At 38.4% G+C, this 12,761-nt stretch overlaps 1 long non-coding RNA gene and 1 other non-coding gene across 5 annotated transcripts in view; one reads left to right on the plus strand and one right to left on the minus strand.

The window, feature by feature from the left end:
• The window catches only part of LOC113607048 (uncharacterized), a 92,562-nt gene that overhangs the window by 29,962 nt on the left and 49,839 nt on the right, over positions 1-12,761 (plus strand). For all 4 annotated transcript variants that reach the window (XR_003427792.1, XR_003427793.1, XR_003427790.1 and 1 more), the window contains exon 3: positions 976-1,107. This is a non-coding gene — a long non-coding RNA (uncharacterized LOC113607048). The remainder of the gene's footprint in view (positions 1-975; positions 1,108-12,761) is intronic.
• On the minus strand, positions 11,287-11,389 carry LOC113607209 (U6 spliceosomal RNA). The gene has a single exon (XR_003427837.1). It is a non-coding gene; the product is annotated as a U6 spliceosomal RNA (small nuclear RNA).

The following is a 12,761-nucleotide window of genomic DNA, read 5'->3' on the forward strand; positions in this document are numbered from 1 at the left end:
CTACAACCCAGAGGGGAACCAGTCACCAGTTGTAGAATGATACAAACCCTGTGGTTACAGAGCAAAGAGATAGAAAGAACCTATGTTCTTGATGACACAAGTGAGTTGCTCAAACAACCAACCCTGGAGGCTGACCCATCTCTGGACTTTGTGTATATGCCAGCTGGTCAATTTTTTAGTGTTTGAGTCAAATGCTCTTGGTTGTTTTTTCTATTTCTTCCAACTGGAAGCATCGTGGAGCATATTTCAATAGAACAGTAAGAAAAACCCTCAATATATAAATTACACAATGTCTAAGCTAGATCTTGAATACCCTTCTCCAGATGAATTTCTTGAATATTTTAATTATAGAAGTGTAAATATATTTTAGAGTATGGATATTCATAAGAAGGATTGGATTTTACGTTCTCGTATTAGTATGGTAGAGTGTCTTTATCTGTTCAGGCTGCTAGAACAGAATACCATAGACTGTGTGGCTTAAGCAACAAACATGTATTTCTCATGGTTCTGGAGGCTGGAAGTCCAACTTGTCAGCATGGTCAAGTTCTTGGTGAGAGCCTTCTTCCTGGTTTACAATGGCCACCTTTTTGCTGTATCCTCTCATGGCAGAGAGAGAGAGATAATCTCTCTCATGTTTCTTTTTACAAGAGCACTAATCTCATTCATGAGAGCTCCATCCTCATGACCTAATTACTTCCCAAAGGCCCTACCTCCAAATATCATCACAGTGGGGATTAGGGCTTCAACATATGAATTTGGGAAAGACAAACTTTCAGTGCATAGAATAGAGTATAACATGAATAGTATTAAACACTAATCTAGATAAATCTTCTATTGTTAGAGACAGAGAAAGACCCCTAGATTAACCATTAAGCAAATAAGCACATGTTCAGATGTTTTAGTTCATTTGTGCTGTTATGACAAAAATACCATAAAGTGGTTGGCTTATAAACAACAAACATTTATTTCTCACAGTTCTGGAGACTGGGAAGTCCAGGATCAAGGCTCCGGCAGATTCATTGTCTGGTGAGACAGACATGGAAGACATTCACTTCCTGGTTTGTAGATGGCCATCTTTTTTTGCTGTATCCTCACACAGAGAAAGAGGTAAGGGATCTCTCTGGGGCCTTTTATATAAGGACACTAATTCCATTCATGAGGGCTCCACCCTCATGACTTAATCACCTCCCCCCAAATCACTCCTTTTAATATCATCACATTAGGGTTTAACATATGAATTTGGGAGGGGGCACAAATATCCAGTCTATAGCATTAGGGCACTAGAGAAAGAGGGGCATCACAGGGCTCTTTCAAATTTTAATAAAATCAATCTTATATCAGGTTTCATTATGTCCTGATCCTTAATTTAGAAACTAACACTGTGACTCAGAAGCTACATATAAGTTCGTTGGCTTTTTACTTAACGTATCTATCTACTCTGCTGATTGTAGACTGTAAACTCCTAATTCAATTCCTTTCATGGTTTTAGATACATTGAAATTTTCCATTTTTCCTTAAGTCAGTTTTAGTCAGTAACATTTGTGTTTGCAGGAAATTGTCTGTGTTTTCTAACTTAATGGCGGAAAGTTGTCCACAGTATTTTTTTATTTTAAAAATCCCTGGTGTACTTGTTATATCCTTTTTTATTCCAACAATTTTCTACTTTCTCCCTGACTTTTTCTTTACCAGTCATGATGTCAGGGATTTTATTTTCTCTCACTTTACTAGTCTTACTAAGCAACCATCTTTTTTTTTTTTAATTTATAAATTTATTTATTTATTTAATTTATTTATTTTCGTTGCTGCATGTGGGCTTTCTCTAGCTGTGCTGAGCTGGGGCTACTCTTCGTTGTGGTGCGCGGGCTTCTCATTGAGGTGGCTTCTCTTGTTGCGGAGCACAGGCTCTAGGCACGCAGGCTTCAGTAGCTGTGGGACACAAACTCAGTAGTTGTGGTGCATGGGCTTCGTTGCTCTGTGGCATGTGGGATCTTCCCGGACCAGGGCTCAAACCCATGTACCCTGCATTGGGAGGCAGATTCTTAACCACTGTGCCACTAGGGAAGTCCCACTAAGCAACCATCTTGATGATGGTAAATAATCAAAAAAAAAAAAAGAGAACAAAAAGGAGAGAAAAGAAAGTAAGGAAAAGGGACTATTCATTCCATATATTAGAATGCATTTTAAATCTAGCACTGATATAAAAATAGAAATTTCAAATAGTATGGCAAAGTGGAAAATCTATAAATATGTGAAATTATGCATAAAACTTTAATATATAATGGTATCATAAATGAGATTAATATATGTGTATATATATTTGTGTGTGTGTAAGTATATGCATATAATATATACACTTTGTAAACCTCATCAGTAAAGTACATGAACAGTCCAATTACACAAGAGGAAAATCAACTAATAAACATTTTTAAATCTAATATTGGTAATCATAGTAACACAAATCTAAACAGCAATAAAATACCAATTACATCTATAAATAAGAAAAAGATAAAAAAGCAAGTGTAATATTTATTTAGGTGTGTCTCCAAGATAATTTTTTTTTTTTTTTTTTGCGGTACGCGGGCCTCTCACTGTTGTGGCCTCTCCCGTTGCGGAGCACAGGCTCCAGACGCGCAGGCTCAGTGGCCATGGCTCACGGGCCTAGCTGCTCCGCGGCATGTGGGATCTTCCCGGACCGGGGCACGAACCCGTGTCCCCTGCATCGGCAGGCGGACTCTCAACCACTGCACCACCAGGGAAGCCCAAATCATAATTTTTAAGCTCAACATTTTTAAGAATTAATCTTTAATTCATTGTGAATCCCTGTTTGACAATATGCATTAAAAATCCATAGAAATTCATATCCTTTGTTCTAATGAAGCATATCATAAGGATTTATCTTAAAATAATTCAAAATGTAAGACTATATTCATGATGATGTTTACCATAGCGTTAAATTATAAAGTTGAAATTGGAAAAAACTTAAAATGTTCAATGATAAATGCAGTGATTAAGAAAAGCATCATCTATAAACTGGGTTAAACATGATGTGCTTCTTAAAAATTAAAAAAGTAAAGTTTGGTGTGTGTGTATCACCATTTATTGAGCACTGGCTATGAAGCAGATACTTTATATAAACTTATTTCCAAAGCTCATATTCACTCTGCAAGTTAAGTATTTTTCATTCTCAGTTTAAAGAATCTGGGTCCAGTTGCTCTGTGAGATTAAGTCACTTATTCAAGGCAGCATAGCTAGTGAGTGATGGAGCTGGGCCTTGATCCCATGCCAGTACAGTGCCTGCCACACCCAGGGCCTGGTCAAAGGGGACAGGCCCGGCTCACAATTCCTGCTGAGGGAACAGCCTTTGGTAGCACATTCTGTACCATGTGGTTTCTGCATCTTTAGCCCACCCATCCCTCCTACCACCACCGAGGCTGGGGCCTCACCTAAGGGCAGCCAATCCAGAGTCAGGCTAGTAGCTCATGATATGGTCGGTCATGGAATGCTCTGCTAGAGAGGAGATGAATTATCTAAATTCTCACTCTTACTGGTTTAATTTTAGAAATAGGGAGCAAATCAGGCAGTTGTTGGGAAAAGAGGCTGGGAGAATGTGAGACAAGCCAGAGGGCTTTTAATAATACTCTCAAGAACACTGCTAACTAGGTGAGACAGAACTAGACTGCTAGATCACCCATGCCAGAAAGACTGAGGTGGGTTTAACTCAGGCAGAAAAAAAGTAATCAATATATGAAGTAAAGGGAAGTAGTTGTCGACCACACTGAATTCTGCCAACAGTGCCTGTATCTGCATAATCATATTCATTACATACTCTAGTCCCTTCATGGTCTTGTCACTTCTGCAGGCTCACGTCTTAACTCCACGTAAGCCAAACGGTTCATGTGTCTAGGGGTGTACTGTGCTGGTGATCAGTGTGTCTAGGGGTGTACTGTGCTGGTGATCAGTGTTGCCTTTCAGCTCCAGATTCACCCTTTCGCCTGAATGAATAAGTACATCATGCTGTCCCCTCCCTGGAAAGTATTTTCACTTGTCTAGCTTATTCCCTTGCATCCTACAAGACTTGGCTCAAGAGAAAGTACCTCTAAGGAGCTTCCCGTGATCTTCTCCATCAAACGGAATCCACATAAGCACGATTCCATGGAGACCCTCTTGGCTATATAACAGCTTCATATCAGGAGAAGTTAATCTGAGTAATGATCAGATATAAAATGAGCAGAAAACAGAAGAGAGGAGTAGGTAGCAGATGTTACAAGGACTAACAGGAACCAACCTAATACCAATCCCTAAATGTGCTAGAGGAAAGTGCTCCCTCAAGAAAGGGAGGCACTAGCAGGTGCAAACTAGTATATATAGAACGGATAAACAACAAGGTCCTACTGTATATACAGCACAGGGAACTATACTCAATATCCTGGGATAAACCGTAATGGAAAAGAATATAAAAAAGAATGTATATATATGTATAACGGAATCACTTTGCTGTACAGCAGAAATTAACACAACATTGGAAATTGACCATACCTCAGTTTAAAAAATAAATTAAAAAAAAAAAAAGGGACCTCCTTGGTGGCGCAGTGGTTAAGAATCTGCCTGCCAATGCAGGGGATGTGGGTTCGAGCCCTGGTCCAGGAAGATCCCAGGTGCCGTGGGGCAACTAAGCCCGTGTGCCACAACTACTGAGCCTGCACTCTAGAGCCCGTGAGCCACAACTACTGAGCCCACGTGGCACAACTACTGAGGCCCGTGCGCCTAGAGCCTGTGCTCTGCAACGAGAGAAGCCACCACAATGGGAAGCCCACGCACCACAGCGAGGAGAAGCCCCCGCTCACCGCAACTAGAGAAAGCCCACGCACAGCAACGAAGACCCAACGCAGCCAAAAACAAACAAACAAATAAATAAATAAGGGAGGCAGACACTTGGGTTAGAATCAGTCACATATCCTTATCTTACCTCCTGAGTTAAAGTAGATATATTTTAAGATATCTACATACATACATGTGTATGTGTATATATATTATTATACATATATATATGTGTATGTAATTGAAAGTTTGAAATCAACAGACTTTTTATCCATTCGTAACTGGGACAAAACTGATATGGTTCTAAATTAATGAGAATGACACACTATAATCGCAATTTGTGTTACAAACTGTCTGAGGCAACCATCTGTACTACACAAATAAATTTGCCTCTGAGGCTGCAAGGCAGCACTTTCCCAGAGTCCTACGGAGAATCCAGATGCAGATTTTCCTGGCTTACTGCCTTTGCTTTATCCATTTGGCTAACCAGTTCGTGTGCAAATTTATACGTAAAATTAAAAAGCTGGCTCAGGCCTCGAGAGTGAGGTGCAGAAATAATAACAGCAGTTTGTACTTATGTAAGTAGAATATTTATCCTAAGTGATCAGATCATATCAAAATGTCTCTCATTCATTTACAGCCATTTATTCAAAGCAGAGAAAGTATAAATAAATATTTCAAAAGCATGATTTGGTGAGAAGTATACCCAGCAGTCTACATTGGTTTAAACCAGACATGGGTGTTGTGATTTGTATGTCCCTTAGGGAATGTTTCTTTAAATTCAGAAATGTTGCTTTTTACCAACTGATTGAGATCCCATAAAGTTGTATTTCTTCATCAATTGTGCCTAAGAGCTACGAAACACTAAGCTCAGAGCTAGAAATAAGCCAAACCGTAAGACTCAAACTTTGTAATCCAAGAAATTTACAGCTTAATTATTCTCCCCCCACCCAGCTTTATTGAGATATAATTGACATATAGTATGGTATAAGTTTAAGGTGCACAATGCGATGATACATGTATATATTGCAAAATGTTTACCACAGTAAGGTTAGTTAGCACATCCTTCACTTCACATAATTACCATTGTTGTTATTGTGAGAACATTTAAAATCTAACCTTATAGCAACTTTCAAGTGTACGATACAATGTTGTTAACTATAGTCACCATACTGTACATTAGCCGCCCCCCCGCAAACTTATTCCTCTTATAATTTGAAGTTTGTACCCTTTGGCCAACATCTCCTCTTCCCCCATCCCCAGCCCCTGGTAAGCATACTTCTACTCTTTGCTTCTATGAGTTCAGCCATTTTAGAGTTTACTATAAGTGAGATCATATAGCATTTGTCTTTCTGTCTACTTATTCTATTTAGCATAATGCCCTCAAAGTCCATTTATGTTGTCAAGAATGGCAAGAGTTCCCTTTTTTAAAGGCTGAATAAACACTCCACTGTGTATATCTATATCTATCTATATCTAAATCTAGATTCATCCATTTATAGACACTTAGATTGTTTCCATGTCTTGGCTATTGTGAATAATGATGCGGTAACACAGAATAGTGATTTCATTTCCTTTGGATTTCTACGCAGAAGTGGAATTGCTGGATCGTATGGTAGTTGTATTTTTAATTTTTTGAGGAAACTCCATACTGCTTTCCACAGTGGTTGCACCAATTTATATTTCATCAACAATGCACAAGGGTTCCCTTTCTTCACATCCTTGCCAACACATGTTATCTCTTATCTTTTCTGATAATGACCATTTTAACAGGTGTGAGGTGATATCTCACTGTGGTTTGGATTTGCATTTCTCTGATGATTAGTGATGTTGAGCACATTTTCATGTGCCTGTTGGTCATTTGTTTGTCTTATTTGGAAAAATATCTATTCAGGCCCGTTGCTCATTTTTTAATAGAATTATTTGTGAGTTTTAAATTTTGCTATTGAGTTATATGAGCTCCTTTTATATTTTAGATATTAACTTCCTGTCAGAGAGATGGTTTGCAAATATTTTCTCCTATTCCATAGGTTGCCTTTCATCTTGTTCATTGTTTCTTTTGCTGTGCAGAAGCTTTTTACTTTGATGTACTCCCACTTATTGATTTCTTTCCTTTGCTGCTTGTGTTTTTAGTGTCATATCAAAAAAGCCTTGCTAAGACCAGTATCAAGGAGATTTTTATCTATGTTTTCTTCTAGGAATTTTATGGTTTCACGTATTACATTTAAGCTCTTAATCCATTTCGAGATAATTTTTGTGAGTGGTATTAGATAGGGGATCAATTTCCATTCATTTGCATGTGATTATCCAGTTTTCCCATCATGATTTATTGAAGAGACTGTCCTTTACCCATTGAGTATTCTTGGATCCCTTGTCAAATATTGGATGACTGTGTATGTATTTATTTCTGGGCTCTCCATTGTATTCCATTGGTCTTTGTGTCTTTTTTTATGCCTGTATCATGAAGTAATTGCCTTGAAATCAGGAAGTGTGATGTCTTCACCTTTGTTCTTTCTCAAGATTGCTTTGTCTGTTGGTGGTCTTTTGTAGTTACATATGAATTTTAGGGTTGGTTTTTCTATTTCTGTAAAAAATGCAACTTTGATGGAGTTTGCAGTCTGTCCTTAGATGGCTTTGGGCAGTATAAACATTTTAACAATGTCAACTCTCCCAGTTCATGAACATGAAATATCTTTACATTTATTTGTGTCATCTTCAATGTCTTTCATCAATGTCTTACAGTTTTTACTTCCTGGTTAAATTTATTCCTAAGTAGTTTATTCTTTTTGATACTACTGTAAATGGGATTGTTTTATTTCTTTCTCAGATAGTTATTGTGAGTGTACAGAAACGCAACTGATTTTTGTATATTGATTTTGTATCCTGTAACTTTACTGGACTCATTTGGTTCTAATTTTTTTTTGGCTGCACCATGCAGCTTGCAGAATCTTAATTCCCTGACCAGGGATTGAACCCAGGCCCCTGCAGTGAAAGCACTGAGTCCTAACCACCAGACTGCCAGGGAGTTCCCTCTAATGTTTTCTTTATGGTGTCTTTAGGATTTTCTATATACAAGATTATGTCATCAGCAAACCAAGACAATTTTACTTCTTCTTTTCTGATTTGGATGCCTTTTATTTCTTCTGCTTGCCTAATTGCTCTGGCTAGGACCTCTAGTACTATGCTAGATAGGAACAGTAATAGTGGGCACCCTTGTCTTGTTCCTGATCTTAGAGGGAAGCTTTCTACCTTTCACTGTTGAGTATGATGTTAGCTGTGGACTTGCCATATATTGCCTTTATTATGTTTAGGTATGTTCCTTCTATACCCACTTTGTTGAGAGTTTTTGTCATGAAACTATGTTGACTTTTGTCAAATGCTTTTTCTGCATCTATTGAGATGATCATGTGATTCACATTATTAATTTGCATGTGTTGAACCATCCTTGCATCCCAGAGATAAACCTCACTTGCTCATGATGTATGATCCTTTTAATGTGCTATTGAATTTGGTTTGCTAGTATTTTGTTGAGATTTTTCACATCTATATGTATCAGGGATATTGACCTGTTGATATTGATCAACGTTTTCTTTTCTTGTAGTGATATTATCTGGCTTTGGTAACAGAGTAATGCTGGCCTTATAAAATGAGTTTGGGAGTGTTCCCACCTCTTTAACTTTTTGGAAGAGTTTGAGAGGGATTGATATTAATTCCTCTTTAAATGTTTGGTAGGATTAATCCATGAAACCATCTTGTTATGGGCTTTTCTCTCTTGGGAGGTTTTTGTTTAGCAATTCACTCTCCTTATTCATTATTGGTCTGTTCAGATTTCCTGTTTTTTTCCTGAGTCAGTTTTGGTAGGTTGTAAGTTCTAGGAATTAATCCATTTTTTCTAGGTTTGTCCAATTTGTTGACATATAAGTGTTCATAGTTGTCTTTTATAATCCTTTGGGTTTCTATGTATTGGTTGTAATGTGCCCTCTTTCATTTATAATATTATTTATTTGAGCCCTCTTTTTTTTCTTAGTAAGTCTAGTTGAAGTTTTCAGTTTTATTTAACTTTTCATAAAACCATTTTGTTACATATTTCCGCTCAGATCTTTGTTGTTTCCTTATTTTCTGTTAATATTTGACTCTGGGCTTAGCTTTTTCTTTTTCTAGTTCCTTGAGATGTAAAGTTAGGTTGTTTATTTGAGATCTTTCTTTTTTTCTTAATATACACATTTATTGCTATAAACTTCCCACCTGAACAATTTTTGCTGTATCTCATATGTTTTGGTATGTTGTTTCCATTTTCATTTGCTTGAAGATAGTTTTCGATTTCCCTTTTGATTTCTTCTTTGACCCATTAGTTGTTCAGGAGTGAACAACCACATTTTTATGGATTGTCAAGCTTTTCTCTTTTTATTGATTTCTAATTTCATACCATTGTGGTTGGAAAAGGTACTTGGTATGATTTCAATCTTTTTAAAATTGCTAAGTCTTGTTTTGTGGCCTAACATACAATCTATCCTAGAGAATGTGCCATGTGCGCTTAGGAATGTGTCTTCTGCTGCTTTTGGATGGAATACTCTATATATTTCTGCTAGATCCACTTGGTCTAAAATATAGTTCAAGTCCAGTGTTTCTGTATCAATTTTCTGTCTCGATGATCTATCCTTTGCTGAAAACTGGGTATTTAATTTTCCTACCATAATTGTATTGTTGTCTATTTCTCCCTTGTATCTGTTGGTGTATGCTTAATATAGTTAGGAGCACCAATGTTGCATACCTATATATTTATAATTGTTATATCCTCTTGATACATTGACCTCTTTATCATTTTATAATGACCTTCTTTGTCTCTTAATACAGTTTTTGACTTAAAGTCTATTTTGTCTGATGTAAGTGTAGCTACCCCTGCTCTCTTTTGGTTTCCATTTACATCAAATATCTTTTTTCATTCCTTCACTTTGACCCTGAGTGTGTCCTTAAAGTCACAGTGAGTCTCTGGTAGATAGCATGTAGTTGGGTCTTATTTTTTTATCCATTCAGTCACTCTGTATACTTTGGTTGGACAATTTAATCCATTTACACTTAAATTAATCATTGGTCAATAAGGACTTATTAATGTCACCTTGTTAATTGTTTTCTGTTTCATAGTTCTTTTGTTCCTTTCTTCATCTCTTGCTGTTTTCCTTTGTGCATTGAGGATTTTCAGTAGTGGTGTACTTTAATTTCCTGCTTTTTAGTGTGTCTTTACCTATTATAGATTTGGTTTTGTGGCTACCCTTATGCTTACATGAAACTTCTTTTTTTAAAAAATTTTTAAAAAAATATTTATTTGGCTGCACTGGGTCTTTAGTTGGGGCATGCGGTATCTTCATTGCAGGGGATGGGATCTTCATTGCAGCTTGCAGGATCCTTTTAGTTGCGGCATGTGGAATCTTTAGTTGTGGCATGCGGGCTCTTAGCTGCAGCATGGAGGATCTAGTTCCCTGACCAGGGGTCGAACCTGGGTCCCCTGCATTGGTAGCGTGGAATCTTAACCTCTGGACCACCAGGGAAGTCCCTACGTGAAACTTCTTATAGACAGGTTTAAGAGTCTATGTTAAGTGATAACAACTTAATTTCAATTGCATGTAAAAACTCTACCTTTTTATTCCCTCCTCCACATCTTATTATTTTTATGTCACAATTTACATGTTCTTATGCTGTGTATCCATTAACAGATTATTGTAGCTATAGCTATTTTTAATACTTCTGTCCTTTTACCTTTATGCTGGAGTTTAATATTAGCACCCACCATGTTACAGTATTGGAGTATTCTGAATTTGATTATATATTTTCCTAGTGTGTTTTGTATTTTCATATATATTTTCATGTTACTAATTAGCATTCTTTCATTTCAGCTTGAAGAACTCCTTTCCACATTTCTTGTAAGGAAGGTGTAGTTATGGTGAACTCCCTCAGCTTCTGTGTGTCTGAGAGTCTTTATCTTTCCTTAATTTCTGAAGGACGACTTTGCTGGGTAGTGTATTCTTGGCTGGCAGGTTTTTTTCTTTCAGCACTTTGAATGTATCATCCCACTCTTTTGCGGCCTATAATGTTTTTGCTGAGAAAGCAGCTGATAGCTCTATGGGGATTCCCTTGTAAGTCACAAGCTTCTATTCTCTTGCTGCTCTCCAGATTCTCTCTTTGTCTTTGATTTTAGACAGTAGTATTATAATATATCTTGGGGAAATCATTTGGGGTTGAAATTTTGGGGTGACCAGTTAGCTTCATGAACTTGGATGTCTAATTCCCTCCTGTTTTGGGAAGTTCTCAGCCATTATTCTTTAAGTAAGTTTTCTTTTTTTTTTTTTCCTTGTTCTCTCAGTTTATTTTTCTTTGAATTTATTTATTTATTTATTTAATATATCAGGTTCTTATTACTTATCTATTTTATACATATTAGTGTCTATATGCCAATCTCAATCTCCCAATTCAGAAAATATGGAACGCTTCACAGATTTGCGTGTCATCCTTGCGCAGGGGCCATGCTAATCTTGTCTGTATCGTTCCAGTTTTAGTATATATGCTGCCGAAGCGCGCAGAAGTGAGTTTTCTTTCCCTTTCTCCCTCTCTTTCCCTTCTGGGACTCTAATAATGCATCACTTGTTTCTTTCAAGGATGCCCCATAAGTTCTGTAGGCTTCTTTTCATTCCTTTTAATTTTTTTTCTTTTTGTTCCTCTGACTGGATAATTTCAAATGATCTGTCTTTGAATTATTGATTGATGCTTTCTTCTGCTTATCCAGTCTGCTATTGAACTTCTCTGTTGAATTCTTCAGGTCAGTCATTGTATTTTTCATCTCCAAAATTTTTGTTTAGTTCTTTCTTGTGTTTTCTCTTTGTTGAACTTCTCATTTTGTTTCATATTGTTTTCCTGATTTTCTTAAATTGTTTATCCGTGTTCTCTTGTAGCTCTCTGAGCATCTCGAGAACAATTATTTTGAATTCTTTATCAGGCATTCATGTATCTTCATTTTCTTGAGGTTACTGGAAGTTTACTGTGTTCCTTCAGTGGTGTCATGGTTCCATGACTCTTTGTGATCTCTCTAGCCTTGTATGTGAAGAAACAGTCCCTTTCAGATTTTATGGACTGACCTTGGTAAGGAAAGACCTCTGCAGCATGCTGGAGCACGTTGTGACTCTAAGTCCATACATGTGGGGACTTGTGATGGTCCACGTCCAGGGGTTATGATGTCTCATCAGCTTGGGCTGCTAGGGTCCATGACATCAACAACTGCATGGTCCTAGACAAGGGCTGCAAGGGTCTGCAGTGGCTGCAGGGCCTGTTAGAGTCCTCATTGGTGCCTCCAGTTCCAGTGGCTAGGGACCAGGGCAGGCAGTGGTGGTGGCCAGAGCTGGTGATGTGCAGACACTTATCTGTGGGGGCTGGGTACAGATGCCTTGTAGTGGCATGGGCCAGGTACAGAGAAGCACATAGTGGTGGTGGCCAGGGTCAGCAGCAAGGCGCCAGGGCCAACGGTGGGTGCATTAGCAGCTGCACGGGCCCTGGCTCTCAGTGTCCACTCTGTGGCTACAGGGTCTCCCTATGGGCACAGCATAGCTGTGGAGGCCAGCAATAGGAGTTGGCCTGGGGACAGGCAAGTGCATAGGTGGAGGGTCTAGCTGCAGGTGAATCGAGAAGGACAGGCCAGTGTCAGGAGACAGGGCTGGATCCAGGCCCACAAGCCACTGTAGGGCCCCTGGCTATTGGCATTCACTCCTGTGCCTGCAGGGTCTCCTCAAGGGTGTGCACATAGCAGTGGAGACTAGTGATGGAAGTCAGGCCAAGCGTGTGCAGGTGCACAGCTAGAGGGGCTAGCTAGCCCCAGATGTGCACAGAGTGTGTGGAGGGGTCCACTGCCAGGGTCTAGGCTGGCATCTTGTATTCATATAGCCACAGAGGCTGGGGCT

The sequence above is a fragment of the Aethalodelphis obliquidens genome, unplaced genomic scaffold (genome assembly GCF_003676395.1).
Source record: "Aethalodelphis obliquidens isolate GAN/ISIS:26980383/991018 unplaced genomic scaffold, ASM367639v1 scaffold46, whole genome shotgun sequence".
NCBI classification, from domain to species: domain Eukaryota; kingdom Metazoa; phylum Chordata; class Mammalia; order Artiodactyla; family Delphinidae; genus Aethalodelphis; species Aethalodelphis obliquidens.